The following is a 21837-nucleotide window of genomic DNA, read 5'->3' on the forward strand; positions in this document are numbered from 1 at the left end:
GAAGTTGTGGTCAAACCAACTAGTTCTGGTCACATCTCACAGTGGCCATTTGAGAAAAATATATTTTTATGGGTGTACTGGTGCTGTGCCAGCACTGACCCATCACACCATCCTATCCTTCCCATGCTCTTGCTTTGTCTTGTGCTGGGTTGCAGTTTCTGTATTGAACTGTTCTGCCTACTGGTTTTTTTGTTTGTTTTGTTTCACAATGTGGCAAGCTAAGAGTTAAAAATTTTGCTAGCTTTGGGTTAGTCAAATTTCATCTTCTGTTTGCATTTCTAAGGTTCCATTTGTTGGGGTTTTTTGTTGGATTTTTTTTTTTTTCCTCCAACACACTCTTGGACTCGGTGTCAGACAAATATTTTCAGTAACTATATGGTGCACATTTATTAATCTAATAACTGAAGAATCCCTCCTCCAGAGGAAACTGTGTCAGGGCAACCTACAGGATTACTGATAGGATTTGTTCTGTTGCAGCGATCTGGAGATTACATATCTTAGCTGAGGAGCTTCAGCATTAGCCTTTCTAATTTTCCAGGACAATGCTGGTCAAAGTTAACCATAAGGAAGTGGTATTCTAACATATTGCTTTGAGCTACCAGATATTTGGCCAATAGTTCCTTTTGTTAGTGGCGTGACTGGTCAGAAGTATTAACATTATATTGCAGCTCTTGGTGAAAGGCAGTAAAGAAAGCAAACTATGCCTTTTGCTTGTATCTTATTTTAGAGAGCTTCCAAGGACTCAGTGCAACAGAAGGGTAAGCAAATTCACCAAAGGCATACAATTTAAGGCCAGACTCACAGCACATAAGCAGAGAAGTGGGTCAGAGGTCTTTGTGGGCCCCTTGCTCACTAACTGCACTGTTTTTAAATAATAGAAATATAGGCAAAAGATGGCTACAAATAACTGGACATGAAAGGCATGGCTTTATTTGAACAGAACAGAGATTCTCTTCCTCTGTTGAATTTCAGTTCATTCACACTACTGTATTTGAACTCACTGCTTAACTGCTTGGACCATGGTGAGATCTATCAGCCACTGTTCCCCTTACATAGCCTTTTTGTAAATATGGGCACCACATCAAAGCTGGGGACAGGCAAAGAGTGCCATTGAATGAAAAGGATTTCAACATATATATAAGGATTGTTCTCATGTAAAATCAAAGAATAATTAGTTTGAAAAGCTAGAGGGAAAAGGTCCCTTTAATTTTCCAGCATCATCTAAGAGGCACCGTTCAGCCCTCATTAGACCACAATCAGGGTCATGTAACTGCAGGCCATTTACAAAAGCACTGAGTCAGGAGTTCTATTACAAAAGAAACAACATTGGAATGGAAAATAATTAGTTTATGGACTTAATTCAAAATTTTCCAACCCTCCTTACTTTGGGAAAAAAGTATGGAAATATATTAGCCACAAATAAAATGCATTAACCATGAACATCAGATGCCACTTTTCCGTGCAGGAAAAACACAACCTTTGGGTTACAGTGTGGGCAAACTCATAGATCATTTACATATAGCAAACATATTGTCAGAAGGAACTGAGGATGGTCTTAATAAGATGGAAATTTCTTGGCACTTTTTAAAAGTTCTTGTCTTAGTTTATCCCAGTCTAGTCAAGAACTGGAGCCATTTGAAGCCTCATATTAAAATACCTCACATCACACACTTGCTCCTCTTATCTTTGTGTTGTAATTAATAAATGTAGAATTGTTGAGGTTTCAGAATATTCAACAATTCTCATTATTAACACAGCAAATAATTAGGAAACAATTACACAGACTACAGCAGCAGAAGAAAAACTAAAAAAAAAAAAAGCACAAGTGTAAGTATCTTCCTGACAATTGCAGAGACACAATTTTAATGTTTGCACTCTGTTCCCCTAACAGTCATGTATTTGACTCATCTTTTGGGAATTTATTGAGTTGATGGATTATGAGTTTCTGACATTGAAACAATTGATTGCTTTCTACATTTTGATGTATTCTGGCTGCAAAGTTCTTGCCTACATCTTACAAGGCATACTACATACAAAAACAAATTAGCATTTACAATGTTGTTTATTAAGAATGAGGTTCTTAAGTTTAGAAATCTGTAGAAGGCAAATCTATGGTAATCATTTCCATGAAGTTTCTCTGCACATAACAGAAAGGAGAAATCAGTGGAGACTAACTGAAAGAAGGGCTAACTTGCATTCTAATAGACTTCACTGTAAATCAGTCCTCTGACTCAAGGTCAGTTATTTCAGGTCTTTACTCCACACAGCTGAGTGCCTGGAAACTTGCAAGTCTTACCTTAATTTGAAAACACGTGGAGTTTTCACTTTCACTAAAGTGCCCAGCATAATTTTTCCAGGTACTAAAAACAGAAGAGTTGAGTGGGGATCAGTCCAGCTGTTATGAATAATTATAGAAAAGTTTAATCAAAAAGTTTAAAAACCTTGCATTAAATTTCAAAGGTAGATATTGTAACTACTCTCAGTGTATATTAATAATTGGGATATTGAAATGAGGGTTTTCCTTTCACTTGTTAACATCTCCGTGTTTTACTTTTGCAACATGAAACACCAGTCTGCACATTTGAGACTGTGGGAGCTCCTACATGGCTAGCAAGCAGAGGAAAAAAATTAATTACTTACTTAATTATCAACAAATTGCAAAGGATAAACTGAGCCTCTATTTCAATGATCTTCTATCCAGTTGGAAAACAAACCAAACTCTTGTTATTGTTTAAATGGCATTTTATATGGAATACATTACATGAAATTCCTGAGGCTGCGTGAGCCAAACAGGTGTTTCTGGTGGAACACAGGCAAGCGCCTACCACCAGCCATTCAAGTGCAGATGTAAACTATCAAATAAAAATTTGATCAGTATATTCTCAAGGCGTTAATACTTTTCTCAAATAGGACTCTGTTTCTTGCATAATTGAACAGCATACTTTGGCATAAGCAGGTCCAATATTAGCTTTCCCCTTTTAGTAGAAATTCTACCTAAGTTTATGTATTTTTAGAGGTTGGATGAAGCAACTGAACATATTGGGTCTGTTTCAGTGAAATACTTGCCTGGTAATTTTGTTTCCCCATATTGCAAAAACAGGCTTGCTTTGCGAAAATTTAATTGCAGCAGAGTTGCCCACAAAAGTACACCCACCATGCTTTACTCTATATTCCCACGCTTTTTAATATTTGTCATATTTCATCTTTTAATGCAGTCCTAATGAGAGCATATTGGAACACCACAGAACCAGGCTCATAAGAATGTGGTCGTGAAATAAAACGTAGAACAGAAGGAGCATTGTATTACAGCCTCTGTTAATGTTTTAATGGTTGAGGGATTTCCAACATGTTGGCAGTGTCAGGACAAACCAATTTAATAAATTATTAACACTAATCAAACATTTTTATGATGGCAGTCAAAACTTCCTTGGCAGTTAAGGTTAATTCTGTTGAAGTTTGACAAAGATGTTACTGTTTGATGGAAACCGCGTTTGAAACTATAGCCTCCTTCAAATCAAAACCTTGCAATGCACCAAGCAGAAATGGTTAAGCAGCACGTCCTGAAGTGCATAAAGGAACCCTGAAGGCAGGGCTGCAGCCTCTATGGGCAGTGCAGAGCCAGAGCTGACGAATGATAGCGAAATGTAAATTGATTTCAGCGTATATAATTTGCCTGCCACTACTTGGGAAAGGATATAGAGAGACTGTTATTGGGAAGAGATAAAGCTTGGGCTGTTGAGGGGAAAGCGCTAAATCAATATACAAAGAAAATCCAGGAATTCCAGGCACTTGACAAGAGGGATAGAGAGGGAAATAAAGAATCCTGCCAGTTTTGATGTATTAAACTTTGGAGAAAAGGTATTTTAAAACATCCTTTCATTCAAAAGGCAACCAACAATAACAATGCTAGACAACGCCACATTCTCCCTCCAACCCCTCTAGCCTTGCCAGTGAGTTGAAATCCAGCACAGCAGAAGCTAATGAGGGGTATGGATTAACAATACAATGTTTCTCAGCCTTTCTTGGGTCTCCCCTGGGGCACCCACAGTCTATACATCATCAATCTACCGCAAATTGATGTAGTCAGCCTGTGACAAGGGTCAGGTTTCCAGGACCAGCTACCAGGCATGATCTAGTCATTTTGAGTTATCAAGACAAAGCTCTGTTCTGCTGAGCTCTGGCCATATAAAATCCACAGCTCTCCAGGTTTTCAGTGAGATGAAATCAAACCATAGAGCCCTCTCTGTTCTCCTCTATGCCTGCTGAGAAACCAGCTCACCTTTCTGAGGTGACACCACTGTCATAATTTTGTGCTCTCTTACAGATCATGCTCACAAACAAGAAAAACACATGCTAACCCAGCAGTTTCTTAATAATAATAATTACTGTTCTTGTTTACTATATGCTAATTATAAAAAAACAACACCAGAATACACACACATATATTTTCAGTATATGCCAAAAGTGAAGAAAAATGTGTTTGCCGATGCAGGTTTCTAAGTAAGAAATAAGTTTTGTTGGGGTATCAAAACCTTTTGTTCACCTACAATATTTTTTCACGTGGGATCTTGCTTTTATCCAACAGCTCAGGTGCCACATATTTTCCAAATACTCTGTGGATTAGTTTTAGCCATGAAAATTTGTGCCGGTGTTCCCTTAGCTTAGCTAAAGTCTGTGGATTTCCATGCAAGCTTGGTGGCAAACGTGCCTTGGCTCACAGCACTGGAGCCTTGTCAGCTGCACCCAAAGGCATCCATTCAGGGGTGAGGAGACTCAAGAAACAGAGTATGCAACACATGAGAAAAATGAGTTCTTCTGTCAATAACACATGTGCAGTCCATATTAGAGTAGATTTAAATCATTAGAAGGGCCCCTGTTAATTTCAATGGCTTTGATGGTACTCACAGTTCTATAGAAACTTGAATTAAATTTAAATCATCATCCAGGGAGGATTTTCACAATAGCTATAGGTTCAGCACCACCTAAACTTAAAATAGTTCTTCCTGAAGAAAGCTTTCATGGCTGCTCATTGAATCATAAAATATCCTGAGCTGGAAGGGACCCACAGGGATCACCAAAGTCCAACTCCTGGCCCAGCTCAGGACTGCACCAAGAACCACACCTTATGCCTGAGAGCATTATCCAAACTCTCCTTGAGGTATTGATCTGCCTCAGAATAATTAAAAAAAAAAAAAAAAAACAAAACCAAAAACACAAACCAGGAACTTTCATGAAAGTCAATATCTTTGCTACTTGTGTTTCTATGAATGTATCCCCTTAATACATTTTAGAAGGTGGAAAATGTCCATAAAAGCATCCTTGCAAACACTGTCTAGGCATTTATTAATAAAAACCAAATTCTTATATTTATTTTGCATTTTGTCTGCTAGAAATAGACAACAAGCTTTGAAAAGCAGGCAAAGGAACCGAGCAAGCCACTTGTAGTATGAACATCTGATGAACATTTGCTCATATTTATTCATGCAAGCATTTTGGAATTTCTCAGTCATGGATGATCTTCCAAACACAACGCCATGCATATGAATGTGCACGAAAAGCAAACAGAAGGATGCACTAATACCTTGTAAGTAACTCTGGGGCTTTTATCTGGTAGATGCCTGCAAATACTTTGTTTCATTATTCAGACAAGTTTTTCACGCTGCCAGCAAACTTCTAAAGGCAAGAAAAAACAACCACACCAAAATCTCTAAATTGCAGGCAACCCTACTTCTTATTTTCCACATTCCCTTTACATAGCTTGAGTAAGTTGCTAAAACATTATTATGTATATGTGTACAAAAATTTGGCTTGAACTCAAGAAGTTTCCATGCTCTCTCACAATGAGCTCCTGCCACATCCACTTTCTTGAAGAACCAACCCTTAAGCCTTTTGAGGTTCCCAAAAAGGAATGCTTTTTTACCTACATTTACCTATCTATTGTTTTACATCTTTGACTGTGTGGATGCACACACATTCACCTTTAAGGGCCTGTTTAGTACTTTAGGAATATATCCCATCAGTTAAAAGCCAAGTCTCAGTTTAAGCTGATATAAATGGAAGCTTGGACAGAGGATGATTGTAGCTTTTTCTTGTAGTATACTACCACCCATAAGTGATTTTACTTAAAAATTTTGCAGGTATTTTGATTTATTCTGTGCTAAAGACAAAAGCTGCATTCATATTAGTATGGGTCATTACTCTTGGTAATATTATTTGGAGCAGACTCTTTTAAAACAGCTGATAATATAAAATAAATATACATTTTGGAAGCAAGCGTCAGCACTCTATAGAAGTACAGTATGAAAGTACAGATCACTCAAAGTTTAAGTTGCCCTGTATTTTTTTTTTGTTGTTGTTAAAAACTACAAGGAAGAACAAATTTCCCCTTTGAAAGGAATTATAGACAAGATGTGCTCAATATTAAAAAGCTAAGAAAATAAGATATATCCTTTAGGAAAGGCTTAGATAAATCACAAATTATCAATTTAAGTAATGAGCTATGCATACTGTTAAGATATGCCAGAGGAAAGAATTTTTCAGGTGTCTCAATCTGTGGGTGCAACTGGTGGACTTTTCAACTTCTGCCTGTACGTGGAAGCCCATGTCCCCTGAATGAGCTCTGCACTGCTGACCTGCATTCTAAATCTCTACTGCAGCTTCACCACTGCTGAGAGTGGTTGCTGGCTTTGATCAGGAATGAAGGATCGAGGCTAAAATCCCTTTTCCCAGCTGGAGGAAATTTAAATCATCATCCAGACATGGAATTTTACCTGTCATATCTAGTAACAGAGTACATCAGCACCAATCATTTCCTCCATCTAGTACATTTGCCTTCCCTCTTCCTCCCCACTATGGCAACACCTCCTACAAAAGTAATCCCTACAGGAGTGGAAAATCTTGCAGCAGCTATTCCCTTGGAGGAGAGCTATTAAAAAACTAGCAAAACTAGCCTCCAACCTCAGACAAGCTGCTCTAGTACAGACCAAAGGCTGCCTCTGGTCTGACTGTTCTCTACATAGAGAATTGTTATTGCTGTCTTCTTCCTGAGCTAAAGCTGAACCCAAATGCTGCTCAGTGTAAGTCAGCTGTCTGAGCAATAATAAACCAGAGTGGCTTGTCTGTGCAGCCCACTGCAGAGAAGCTTCTAACACTATTTACAGCAAAGTTCACTATTCCCCTTCCAGAACAATGCAGCTGCTCTTCTGACTCTAAAGGCTCCTGCCCTTCTTTGCTCCTCTTCCCATATATCTCTATTTGGCTGCTTTTCCAAGGGCAGACAACAGCTCCATGCCATTTTCTGAATGTCTTATTTTGGAGAATAAAATACCTTTCCCCATCTAAGAGAACTGATGTACTCTACTGGCTTCCAACTCTCTCTGTTTAAGCAGCTGCTGAATAATTTATATTTCTTAGAACTAAGCTGAGAATATGTACATTTTGCTTTGACACATATGGTATAGTTGTTTTTTCTTCCTTTCCACTGCCATCTTGTTTTCCACTTTAAATTTCAGTGTAGGAAAATCTGAACACTTCAGAGCCTGGGAAAATTATTTGGGTTTGGGGAGTGAGAAAGAAGAGGGGTGTAATTTATTTGCAAGGAGTTTTTTATTGTTTTGATTTTTTTCATGGAAGGAAAAATTCCTGAACAGCTTGCAATTAGCAGCTCTGAAAAGTTATAGTTTCTTCAATGGCACACAGCATGCCAAAAAAAACTACAAGAGATTCCTCAGCTTAACATGCCTGGAGCAGGATCCAGTTCCTCTAAATCAAAGCACAGCTCACACTAACAGTTGCAGTATGTTAGTGGCTGGATGACTGCTTTATGAAGAATTATAAAGTGACACAGCAGTCTGGCTGAAAAAAACACACACCATGCTTTGATGTTTTTAACCACCAACTTCAAGAGGACCAACAGAAACCTTCCTGTTTTTATTGCAGCCTCTCTATCATCCCTCCCCCAGCTCCCTCCCTCCTCTCCCACTGCTAGATGGGGGACTGTTATCTTTTAGTCACTTTGTAAGCTTGACTTGTTTACAGACTGAATGTCTCTGTTTATAGGCCTCTATCAGAGAACAAACAGGGCAAGTGTGACTTCCTAGGACCTGAAATACGATGCCTTTTCCTCTTGGGCAAAAGCAGGAGTGGCAAGGGAGGGGGAAAAGAGAAATCCTGTAATTGTCCTTCTTGTCCATCTTCCCTCCAGGATTACCGTACACACCTGTACGGTGCAAAGGTATTTTAAGAGCCAGGTGCTTAAATGTTAGCTCATCAAAACTCCATGAAAATGCACAGCAATTGTCTTTGAAAACCTAGGACCACTTCAGAACCTCCAACAGTAAAATCAATGCTAAATAATGGCTTCTCTTAAACTCCTTGTTTTTAAACTTCTTTATTATAGATCCATTTAGATGTTTATTTGGGGTATCTTAAAAGCTTAAACCACATTTTACTGGGGACATTAAAGGGTGTCAATGGGGTAATTATAAGCATACACACTATAATGATGAAATTTTAGAAACCGTTAATAGTTCAACTTTGTGTATTTATTCTTATCTTGAAAAATATTTAACTTTAGGCATAACCCTGTGTCATGGAGGAGTCAATAAGGATAGTCCTTAATAAGGCACTGAAATTACATGAGAGTCTGCTTATATTGCTAATGGCAGATTTCAGTTCTTGATAATATTCAGATTATAAACACCCAAGAGGAGGCATGACTTTGCCCTTACTAAGGGTGTCTTATTTTACACTGACAATTTTTATTGTAAATGTGGGATTCGTTTTTACAGGTTTCTGGTTTTAAAAAGCTCTATTTTGAACAAACACACACTGGGGAAATTTTAAGAAATGTACAAAGGGTCATATCACATTATAGTACTTTATGATGAGACACTGGGCCAGCCAGTTTTGAAGCTAGCTCTAACTATGCTTTCTCTTGGAAGCTGTTTACCCAAAGAGACTGACAACCTTTTGAACTAAAAGAATAAAACAAATAATGAAATCTAGAAAGTTAACCCCTTAAGCATAAGCCCTTCCAAATAATTTGATCTGACAGGACAGAAGAGGTAAGAATTTTTGTGTAGCTCTTCCTTCAACAGCTGTGCCCACACAGGTGGGACCTTAGGGCAGTGGTGCTCGGTTACACACAGCCAGGTTACCCCAGTCCACTCTGGGTCCTCCCATCTACTCCAAGACCTGTCTACCCCCTGTTCCTCACGGCTGCCTCCAAGTCCGAGCTGGCTCTCCAATGCCCATGATCCCCTCCAATGCCCTCAGCAGCATCCCACCAAGCTCCTCTCCCTCTGAGGATACCACTGTCCCTCCCTGCTTTTTGTGGATGCCTTGGCAGACCACAGGCAGGAGCATATCCTGCTACTGCACACACTTCTGCTGTGCAAGGGAGCAAGCCCAGTATGGGCTGGGTGTGCTCAAGTGGATGAACTTCCAAAATAAAAGGAAAAAATTAGTATTCTTTAGAGTTCAGGTACAACTTAATCAGTTTAAACACCCAATTAGATATTACTTAAATGGTCCCAGTGTTACTTTGCCTGCTGGCAAGAGCAGAGTTGTTCCTCCTTAGCTAGCCTAGTCTGAAGACGTCCAAGGGTACTGACCTGTCAGCTTTCTCCCACAGCAGCAGGTTTGTCCAGAAGGTTTGTTGTCCTATAGGCAGCCAGCCTCACCAATTCTCCATGTGATCTCTTCGCTTTCAGGTCCTGCCTCACAGGAAGTGCAGGCTTGTACCTTTGTCTGACATTTAACACCTATGGGGCTTCCTCAGCACAGACTGTGGAAAGCTTTATGCAAGATGTGGGCTTTTCCCTCTGTGGTTTCTTACTCTGGAAGCTGTGGGGACCTGTGAGCTCAGGACACACCAATCCTGTCAAAATGCAAGCAATGAGTAAGTAGAAAAATCAGCCCCGCACAGAGCACCAAAGCCTTCCAGAGCAGCTCAGCATAAGGGAATTTGTGGCTGTTCTGTTTTGTTTTAAACTAAATTGTTTGGGCCATCCATATTCTTTCCAGTTTTTGGTCTCATTTGAGAAAGACAGAGGAAATTAAACTATAAGAGTAGAAGGTGATTTTCTAATCACAACCACTTTCCCCCTAGAGACTGAGAGCATATGTTTGAATTAATGGACTCTTTCCATTAATCATAAAGAGCACAGGAAAGATGCAAGAGAAGTTAAGTTTTCCTCATCATGCACAAACTTCTTCCAGCTTTCTTCAGCAGTATCTCATGGGGATGATGAAGCCACTTAGTCTAACAAAAGACCTGGCTTGGATCCTGGACCAGAACTCACATACAAATTAACTTCTGGTTTTGGCATCCAGATATGATCAACTTTTCTTGTCTCCATTTTCACATGCCCCTCCTTTAAGATGGCTGAATAAACACTTTAATGCTCAGCTATAAGTATAAAAGAGAGGCTAAATTTGAAACACATGCCTCTCTTTATCATTGCCTGCCAGGATCCATAGATTACTCTTTCCCCTGGACCTCAGTATTGTCCGGTCCTATTCTGATACATAGAATTCTGTCCATGCCAGAGGCGCTGAACTTTATGTTATAGATTCTTCTACGTAGGAAACACCAAGACAAAATGTGACAGGATGCTTAGCCCTTTATGCAGCCTTTACCATGGAATTCTGGCAAATCAGATATTTTTTTTTCTTTTTTTTGCTATTTCTATTCTATTATTTTCTATTATTTTTCTACTGTTTCTGAAAATAAAGCATTCACAGCCCTGCGTGGCTGAAGAAGAGATAGTCCCATGCTATTCCTCATGGGTCTAAGCACAATCAAGACTGAACTCGAAGATACAAAATTGTGTAAAATTTAGACACACAAAAGACATAATAAATTTCCCTAATTTTCAGGGGGAAAAATGAATGAATATCTTAAAGTCCCAGTCTCAAAACAGGTAGTAGTGAATTAGTACCATTTCTACTGCTAACAAAAGCTCAAGATATTTCACAGATGAACAATGAAATTCACACCCGAGCCTTCACCTTTCTCACTTTTTCTGACAAATTCTGAACTAATTGCCTTTCCAGATGAGTTATCACACTCGAATTCCCTGTGAGAATTATTCACTCTCTGAAATTACTAAGATACAGCTATAAGCATCAGCATCCGCTGAAGAACCAGACAAGTACGAGGGCTCGTACATCTCATACAGTGTAAAGGTGGAAGAATAAGGTTTATGTTTGAGTTGGGTGGGGTGTGACTGAGCCCAGCTCTCCTGAACTCTGCTCCTCTCAATAGACACTGTAAACCAACAGGTTTTGCCTCTTCAGAGTTACCTCTGAGTGCTTGTGCAGTGTGCACCACAAAATAGGACTCGTGGGCAATTATGTTTCCAGGGTATATAATCATGTCACAAAAAGTATAATTTTCTTCACTGTATGATTTCCTGAGCTCCTTTGCCAGCACACAGACACCCAGCATAGAGAGAATTTAGAACTTGAGCTTTTCCCAAAAGCTCTGGTGCCAGCTGCTGCTTGTGTTCCTGTGCATGTATCGACCGTGAAATTCAAGACCTTGAAGAAGATCAGTTTTCACTCCACCAGTGGGAAATAGCTGGAAATCTGGGCATCAGGGCTGAAAGTCCCTTTCCAAGGAATGCCACCTACCTGTTCTGAGATCTCTGTGGATGTACTATGCCCTGCAAGACTGATTTGTTCCAACATTTTGTGGACTGAAGCTGTGCAAGATCTAGGGCAGGACCAGCCCCAGCACCCGCACTCCCTGTGCACATCTCTGTACAGTGCCTGGGATTCCTCAGCTTTATTACAATGCTAGCACTAATTAACAGCCCAAGCAGGCTTAGTGCAACAGCTGCCAAGACAAGTTCTTTGCCTTGAACTGAATCGCTCTCCCTGATTAATGTTTTAAGTTCATCATTTACTGCAATGTCGTAAGGTATATCACAGAAATTTTTAGAGGCACAGCTCCACTCCACTAGTTACTTTTGAACAGCAACAAGTCATCATATGCTTGTCCCTGTACTCTGATGAGCTTTAAACTTCAATAAATGATTAATCCTATTTAGAAGTAACTTAGCACTGCTTTAACTGCATCTTTCCATGAAGCACCACTTTGACATCCTCTGTTGTGTGCATTCACTGCAACTTTCACACGCTGTAAAGTAAGAACATTTACACATGCAATTAGTGTTAAATAAATGCCTGAAGAACTCCTTGGGGATTAAGCAATTAGATGGCATCATGGAATACCCTTTGTACTCAAAGCTATGAAGAAAATCATCTACCCATTCTGCACAAATTGCATACTGGGGTAACCATTGTGCTGGCAGGAAGTCCTGGGAGAAATTACCAAATGTGGCCTTGAGTTCATACACACCTTTCTCCAGTTCTCCTGGTCCTCCTTCTTCTCTGAGAAGGGAAATTAATAGAAAGAAATTTGTGACTAGTGTAATACTTTATTATTAAATTATCCCCTCCATTAAAAAAAATACCCATAGGAATTAAGAACTTGCATTTGTAATACCATAGTTAAATTAATAATAAAAAAAATATGCCTAGAAAAAAAAAATACAGCTCTGTACACATAGGCCATGTGCACAGCCTGTAATAATAGAGACTTAATCTTTTCATAACCTTGCCTTTATTTTATGGCACATGAAAACTGCAGTGAACTAATATGGCAAAGTATGCAAACACTCTTAGATGGAGAAATACTTGGCACACTAGAGCACCTTGCAAATGGAAGCATGTATTTTATATATACACCTTGCTCATACACCTAAAGCTCGCTGAAAGTAACAGCAGTCATTTACCCTGCTATGCATATGGTTGTTATGCACCAAGATTGTTGGTTAAACACTAAAAGGTAGATACTGGGAGGGAAAAGGACACTGAATTTCTATGTCTTGAAGATCACAGTTAAAGTGAATCCAGCTCTTGTCAACACCCATCATTCATAGCCAGCCTAGAGAAGAGGGGACACCACACCTTGTAAAAGTCATACCTAACTCATGGAATTAGACACAAGCAAGCTAGAGCTGGCCACAAAAGTGCAAATCAAACACATAAACAAAACCAAAACCAAAAAAAAAAAAAAGTTACATCCTGAGCATTTAAGGCAGCAAAACTACATCCCCTCAATGCTGACACCAGGACAGGGCCCCCCTGCTCAGGGCACTGGGTCCTCCACCCCACCAAAAGGGTGGAGGACTCGAAAACTGCTCCCAGAGGTCATCCCCACAGCCGTGCACCCTCCTTACAAAGAAGGCCACTGCAGCCAAAGAGCTTCCCGAAGCTGCTCAGAGCTGGGATACAGAGAAGGTGGTGTATGAAGGGAGCTAGCCGAGCCGCGTTGCACGGGAGGGGAGAGGACCCTGTTTGGAGAAGACTGGGATTTCTAAGTGCCAAGCATTAATAAAGAAAAAAAAAAAATCGGAACAAGAAAAAAAAAAAAACACAGCAAACCACCAAACCCCAAACAACATAAAACAGCTGCAGGGAAGTTGTTTTTCCACTTGAAGCGGCCCGTAGGAGCTGTTTAAAGGTACCCCTGCGGATGAGAAGGCACAGCCAAGCCCCAATCCCGGGCTGCCAGCGCCACCTTCTTGCTAAGGAGCTCCGCGGCAGCGCCGGGATCGCGGGACGGGCTCGGCAGCACCGCCGGCACCCCGGCTTAGAACTCGAAGCCATAGAAAATTAGACCCAACCCGGCCTCCCAAAACCAAAAAACAAACAAACAAACAAATCCCAGTAAGTTTGTTCAATCAGAAGCAATACGTTCCCCTCATGCAAGTAATTTTTCTATAGGTAAATATTCCTAATTCCTATAGCAGCATTTAACCCCCCCCCCCCCCAAAATATTAGTGGGTGTTAAAAATATAAAAAAATCTCAGTTGTATGTGCGTCTGGTAAAATGCCATATTCGAGGATAGTGTTTTATAATCTCCCCCGCTAAGAATCAGGAATTCAATGCACTATTAAATCAGTGAAGAGCACGCTAAAGAGCCATCAGCTCCCTGGAAGGGAGGCTAAGCTCCTCCTCATGAGTCCTTCATCCCCCCAAGGAGCACCACCGAGGAGAGCCCCTAGGAAGATCTCTTCTTCCTCTGTTCAAGGGCTCATGGCTGCAGGGGGTGATTTTGCCTGTGTTAAATGAATTAGCAACATTAAAAAAGAAAAAGAACCTATCTCTTGTAGAATTTCAGAGTGATTCAACATGCCAAACTGATGTCCTCAGAGCTCAAATGCTCTGGTGACATAAAGCTACAGCACTGAGGCAGCATTAGCACAGGGAAAGATCCTGAGGTACATCAAATATGATGTGAAAAGACAGTTCTCAGCATGTGAAAATGACTCCTGGGCCTCTCCAGTTTACTTCTGTCAACCATGACCAAAGAGCTCTACTAATGTTATCTACAATTTTTAAAAATCTCCTTTCTGTATATCAAAGTATCTTTATTTTCTCTGGTCATTTATAGTCCATATCCACTTCAGTCACTAGATTGCACAAGTAATAATAGCCTACACATTTTCATATAACACCTTTTCCAATTTCTACCTGCAATGGATGTGAAAACAACAAAGTCCCAAAGCACGAGTATACTCTCAGTATTTCTGTTACAAGTGCGGCTAGTAATGAAATATACTGCAAAGAGATTTTCTTTTACAAGACAGTTTTGTATCAGATCATTCAAATAAATATTTCTGGATAATGATCCAAAAAATAAGGCTTTGAACATTTCATGACTTGCTATTCCTCTTCTAACCTCAGGATTGCAACAACAGCAAAAGGATGTGACCTTTTGATTGCATCCAGAAATGTGGAGTTTCCCTGTCCTAACAGCATGGACTGCAGACATTTGACAAATGGGGAAGAGAAAAAGCAGAATCAAAAGGAAGAACATGTTGATCTGTGTACATACAGGGAAAAATAAAGTTTTCCAGGGTAAATAAAGAAGTTTTAATTGAACTTTGTCAGAGTTGATGTTAAAATCTCTCACCTATATACTGAGTTCACCTTTCCAAGAACTGAAGCAAATTCAACAAAACTGAGTGAGTTATCTTCTGTGTTAAGAACTCACTGAGACTGCAGCCAGATTGTCATTGGTAGATTTTTACACATATAAAATTTGCACATGCATTTACATACCCCTGCAACTTACTGTTAACTACAGAGGGAGAAAAATGCAAAGGCTAATCTAGAGGACACTCGAAGAAAAGAAAAAAAAAAACAGCTGAAAATTTGTCAAATAAAAAAGTAAAAATGAGTATTTTCAACTTTTGAAAACTCTTTAAAACTTTGATTATTGTGAAATACGACTGTATTTCACATCCCACACCTTGATCTCAGGAACATTCAGTCCTAATGGGTTTAGCTGCTTAGGAAGTACCAGCTAAACTCTGCAGTGGGTGTGCAGGATGCATTGCCTGGGACTCCCCAGCAGCCAGCCCCGATGGGCGCTTCTCTTGCACCACACAGGCTGGGAGCAGTCACAGGCCAAGCTTAATTCACACAGCACAGCCTGGAACAGCACAGCCAGCCCTGGTGCTGCTCCAAAAGCAGAGCAGCACTGCTGCTGATGATGAGTGGTGGGGCTGGAGGAAGGCAGTGACCTTGCCCCCGTGGCTCCCTGCTGACTGCAGGTCACCCCTTGCCATCTCTGCAGAGGGAGACATCTCTGGAGGGGATTACACTCCTGCGGGCTTGATCTCCCTCTCCAGAGGGCTGCTCCAATGGCTAAAGCTGAAGTCTGCCCTAATCATGCAGTTTCCTGTTAAAACCTTGTGTATATATACACCTATATACATATATATGTATAATAGGTGTATATATTCAATATCAATTGCAAGGAAGACAGGGCAGTCTTTCAAACTTCCAGTATGTCAACACACTGTACAAACAGGAAGCAGCACTGCAGTAACAGGTCATTAAAATGACTGCATACCAACCAAGAACCAGGAAAGTCATCTAAAAAATAAAGGGGGGAAAAAATCATGCCTTTTTTACCACAGTTGGCATAGTTCTAGCCTAAATCTCACAGGTTTCATACCCCAGAAGAGATACCTGTGTTTCAGGGAACTACACAAGTAAGCAATGTTATAAATGATCACCTATTTTCTTGCTGCCTGTTTCCATAACACCCTCCTTATCCCTTAACTGTCTCTGCTCTTTTGCTCTCTCCTCAATAGACACAAAGATCCTACAAAGGGTGGGGAGTGATGATTAGAAAGTGATTCTCTCTCCTTTGATAGAAGTGTTTCTGTGGCAGAGACAACCTGAAAACAGAAACTGGTCTTTCCCTTTTTACATGCTTTAGTCCCTTCCCTTTACCTGCATTCTACCTCAAAATGAAGTTATAAGGAAAGTCAAGACAGTTTAGTTTCTCAAGAAGCTGACATGGAATAGCCAAGATTGGCTGCCAAATAGAGGGAATCCTATGGTGGATAGAAAACAAAAAAGCTCTACCACCCAAGTTTTTGTTCATGACAAGATGTACCCGTTATAAGATGGATAAAGCCCAGCATTTGCAGTATTACTGTGATCACTAATCTAGAAAGAGCCCATATTTGTATTTCCTATCCCAAAACCAGCTGAAGCTGCTAAGTGCTAGAAACATCTGAATGGCAGCTCCATTTCTTTTTCAATTTTTTTTTAAAGTGAAATTAGACCCTCCCTACTTCCCTCAAGTATCCACTCTTTCATAATCCAAGCTGTCCCTATACAGCAGTATCCACACAACCAGCTATGTTTTTAACATCTGTTTTTCATTTTCTTAACAGGAAACCAACACAATTTCCATGACAAAGGAGGATTCTGGTGTTATACTCTCATTTATCTGTCATGTGTACACTTGGCAGCATTTGGTCTTTATTCTCTAGACACTTAAGAAATAATCTAGGAATTACTGCTTCTTGACAATACAAGCAAATAAGGCTATCTATAAATAAACCACAGTAAGGATGAGGGGAGGGCTGCTTTGGACCCACAGAGGGGCTACCTCAGGACTACTTCTTGTTTATTTTTTGGCCAGCACAGGGGACCAGGAGGTCACCCTCCTTTCTGAGCCCTTTTGTGCAAGCTTGTGTATGGGGAACCTAGCACAAAGCACCTCTGAGGAAATTGATTGACTTCTTTCTCTCCTTCTTGCCAGTCTCCTTGGCAGGGAGCTGGGTTTTGGTGGGACCAGGGAAGGTGATATCCCAGTTGGCAACATGGCCCCTGCAGCCACCTCCCTGTACCTGTGGCACTGGTAGGTAAGATTCACTCCCAAGTGCTGCTCACAGGAGGCAGGAAAAGTGTTTCCATGAGATATTTAGCCTTAACTCCACCCTACCAATTTCAGTTTGAAAACCCAGGAAGTCTGATATTGTTGAAATAAATTGCAGGCACGAAAACACTGTTTAGTTCATGCTGTATTCATGCAGCGCTTTTCTGCTAGCACCCACCACGTGCAGCCTAACATTTTTCCTTTTAAATTTCACCATTTGTAGCATCTTTCTCTGACTGTTCTTGTTTGCCTTGGGCCTGATCCAAACATCTATGGGAGGAAACAGCCAGGATGCCTATTGACTTATATAAAAGTTGAATCAGGGCCATGCACAGTAATGGATACAATCCAGAGTCTTTTTGAAGGCTCTGAAATTAATATCAGTCCCTGGATATACATATTCTTAATATGACATGTATGTTTTAGAAAGGACAATTTTTATTTTTAACTCTCTCTTCTTTCTATGTTAAAGTGCTGCTCATTATACAAGTACACATTTGTAAAGAAACCTTCAAATTCCATCAAAGAGAACCTTTATAAGGAAAGAATTTTGAGATAGAAAGTTAGGGACCCTAGTTAAAATTGTTCCAGTTTAAAATCTTCAATGTTAAATTATGAGATTGACCTTCCAAATCCTTCATTACAGGTGGGATTTTCTTGGAAGCAAAGAGCACAAATCAAAGAATGCATGGTCTAAAGTAACTTCTAGACAGATGCAATTAAAATAAAATGGCATATTGCCTACCACCCTGTGGCATCCAGAGGCTGGAGGTTACTCAGATTTCTCTACAGTTAATGAGAGTTAGGAGCCTCAGCAGAGGAGCTAAAGCAGCCTTTGAACCAAGAGACACAACTGACATAAATGTGTGCAGCATGCAGCTACCTGAAACCGCCCAAGAGAAAATACAAAATAGGAGGCATTGCCCCAGACCTTCACCCCTCACAGGGTTTCTGCCCATCACTCCTTGCTAGAGCAAGGTTATCCTTCCCTATTTGAGATCAGCTCCCTTCACAAAAGTCTTTGCCTTGGTTTCCAAAGACTCAAGCAGAGGTCAGGCTTTTTGGTGACATTTGGTACCACAAGCCAGGTTTAATGCAAGAGCCCATTGGTGGGAGCATTACTCTGGGAAGTGGGAACCTGGAATCTATCAGCTTGGGATTGTCAAAATATGTGAGCCACCAAAAACTGCCCAGAGAACTTATATGCCCAAAAGAGTATTATCCAGACACAGACCAACAATAGCTCTATTTTTACATACAAACTTATTTATACTCATCCTACTTCTTTCCTAACTAAAAAACTGGCTATTTTTGTACAAACAGACCTGCTTGAGCTTTGCCAAACCATAACAATTGAACTTTGTTAAAGCAGATATTCGAAGCCAGATGTAATCTTACAAAAAGTAAATATTAAAATGGCAAGAAATTCCTAATTTTTTAAGCTGTCTAAAAATAGAGAAACAAAAGGCTTGATCAAATTGGGCCATCAAAAAAAGAAAACAAAAAAAAGGTTTCTTACACTTCAAGGATTAAAGCAAGGAAACTCATCCAGGATTTGCAGAAATTTTTCAGTTGCTAGAAAGAAAAAAGGGAAAAAAAAAAAAGGAAAATAGCAGCAGGAATAGCTAAAAGTGTTATCTTTTCCTCTCTTTGTGGATGGTAATTACATAAGCAGCCTCACTACCTTTTTGAGTATTTCTCTTAATTAGTGCTCAATATTGTATACAAATGGTACATAGCTTGGCCTACGGAGCAGAGATATCTGGAGAAAAAAATAATTCTTGTAAGCAAACATATTAGAATTTTTGCCTTTATTAGCCTATCATGTTAAAAATACACCCAAGCAATCAGCTGATACATCGTGGGAGGAAAAGCAGTGAAAACATAGAATAAGTTAGAACAGTATGGCCATCTAAAAGAAACAAAAATCTCTTTAACCTCTATTGGTATTTTATTTGAATTTTTTCATATCCTTTTTATTAGTTAAAATAATATTCAACAATTTGAAATGTGCCATGCAGGAAGATTTAGGTAGAATAGGTGGGAATAGTACTTGAGAGGCAGTTTTCCATTTAAACTCCATTACTTACAGGAATTATTATATCTTTCACTACCCACATAGAAAATTTTAACAACACATGCAGTTTTAAGTGAATCCAAGTAAAGATATTTCAGCTGTAGAGAAGCAACCATTTACTGGGGTCAGTTCAGCAGTAATTTGCCCATGACTGAGATACTATAATGGTTAATGGAAAGGTATAGACTGAATGTCTCTTTCTGTTGTCTCCATGGGCTGGTTCCATACTAGAGTTCACTTCTAGTGACCTCCAGGGTCTTCCCTTCAGCTGAACCATAAGTAGCTGACAATGGAGATCTTATGGACATAGCATGTATGGAAAATGCAGGTGAGCTATGAAGAGGATGTGACTCCAGTGAGCCCAGAAAGTAACTCCTAGTTAGCAGTCTTCAGTCTTCAAGCTTGGTTTCCCTTCTCTCAAGCCTCACACATCTCAAGCATTTTGCACATGACTAAATTAAATGAGTTTTCATTTATAAATAATATTATTAAATAACCTTACTGGTTTAAAAAGAAGTCTGTGCAATTGGCTACTCTTCTAACCCAGGCTGCATCTTCTTCCTGTGGCCACTTCTAGTAGTCTGTGCAGAGTGCAGATGGGGATCCTCGTCTGGGAAACAACAATGGCACTTTACATCATTTTTTCTGACTTACACCAGCCATATAACCTTTGTGTTTGTTGGCTCCATACAAGTGCTGCTATTAGCAGCAATCCTGCAGAGCTCTTGTCCCTTAGGACCTCATGAGTGGGGGGTTCTGTTAGGGTCACTAATTGAAAATGAAGTCAAAGGAATCTATGCAATTCGCTCCTCCAGATCCCAATACTCGTGCTTTTATATCATAGATAAGTTCTACCAGATCTACTCAAATAACCAGAAACTTAAAATAAAAGCAGGCCTAGAGTATCACTCCACTGCCTTGTCTCTGTCCACTGCCAAAGCAAGTATTGCATCAGTTGTTACAGGTGCATGGGCAAGCACTCCCCACATGCACCTACAAATGCACCTTTGTGTGGGGAATGCATGAACATACGTGCGTGAGTGGAGAAAACCAGCTCAACATGCAGCATTCAGACAGCCCTTCCTGACATCTAACTACAATTATGAATGAATCATAACCCCAGCAAAAAATTCTGCTTTCAGACTCATGGAAAATGTTATATTATTTTTGGCTCATGTCAAAGAAAAGCGGTACGATAAAAGAGTAGATCCAGTAAGGTCCAAGCTCACCTGCACATGTCTTTTGAGGTCCCTCTAACTTCTGTTTACTTACATAAATTCAAGCAGCATACTTCATATTTACATTTATTATGTTTTATCACACTGCAGATGTAAAGAACCCATTTACATGAGTGTAGCTTATATATTTTATATACATCTAGCAAGCATAATGATCTACAATTTGATTCTATGACCTGTATAAATATTCATTTGTCAGACTACAAATGCAGAAGCTTAGTATTTACTTTGGTTTTGTACCATTCCTCATTCATACTCAAAGGAGGGAACTTCATCCTAAAAGTAAAATTACCCCTAGCTTTTCACTTTGCTGCCATGAGAATGAATTCCAACAATTAACAGAATCTATCTGGATAGTTTTCCAATCTATCCCATCACTCACGCTCCCAAAGATATTGCAACAGTGCTACTATCCAGGGGAGAAAAAGACATGTAAAGGGCAGACAGCCTTAACAAATGGGAAAGCTCGCCCACAGGATTTGTCCATGATGATACTTCCTCTGAAACAAACTCACAGGAAACTCTAGTACAATCTTTTTTGTTGCTGAATTATATGCCACTCCTTACAGCAGCCCAGCCAGACTGCACATTCAGAGCTAGCCCTCTCTGCCATCACGTTACAAATTCAAGATACTAAAGACAAAAGCTTAGCAAGAGAGAAAATTAAGATCCAATACTCCAGAATCTGGGGAAGTAAAACTATGAGATGTGTAGGTCATGACATGGACTAGCACAGTCTCCTTGTTTGTCTCAGAATACTTTGCTTTTATAAATGTGCTTCCTCTTATTCCTGACAAAAAAATCCTAAAACAAGAACTGACCCAGCCCCAGACATCCAAACCAAATATATTTCATCCTACCCCATGTCATATTGCTGTCGTCACTCCTTTCCTTCCAAAAAAAAGCCATTAATGTTTACAATGGATCCAGCCATCCTGTGAGCTCCTAGGAGGCGTGACAATGCAGATTCAGACTAGGTGGATCCCTTCCTGATGTCTCTTGTGAGGTTTCTGAGCTCCTTTAGACCCAGCCTCAGGCAGGAAGGCAGGGAACATATATCTGAGGAGAGTCCCCCATGAAGAAAGCAAAGCCCTTTACCCTTGTAATAGAAAATGTTTTGCATTTTCATTTCAGTCATGCTCTAAATGGTGCCTAAAAATTGTCCAGAGGGGCAGCAGAATATTTTCCTAAGGCAGGAAAGCCTTCCAGTAGTGAAGAGTTAGTCTAGTTTCCTCTCATTTGGTCTCTCTCTCTAGGGACTAGG

At 40.0% G+C, this 21837-nt stretch overlaps 1 long non-coding RNA gene across 1 annotated transcript in view; it reads left to right on the forward strand.

Moving 5' to 3' along the window:
• The window catches only part of LOC140683801 (uncharacterized), a 34175-nt gene extending 19216 nt beyond the window's left edge, over positions 1 to 14959 (forward strand). Inside the window, exon 4 of the long non-coding RNA XR_012055310.1 lies at positions 14762 to 14959. This is a non-coding gene — a long non-coding RNA (uncharacterized lncRNA). The remainder of the gene's footprint in view (positions 1 to 14761) is intronic.
• Positions 14960 to 21837: the final 6878 nt, after the last annotated feature.

The sequence above is a fragment of the Taeniopygia guttata genome, chromosome 3 (assembly GCF_048771995.1).
Source record: "Taeniopygia guttata chromosome 3, bTaeGut7.mat, whole genome shotgun sequence".
Classification (NCBI taxonomy): Eukaryota; Metazoa; Chordata; class Aves; order Passeriformes; family Estrildidae; genus Taeniopygia; species Taeniopygia guttata.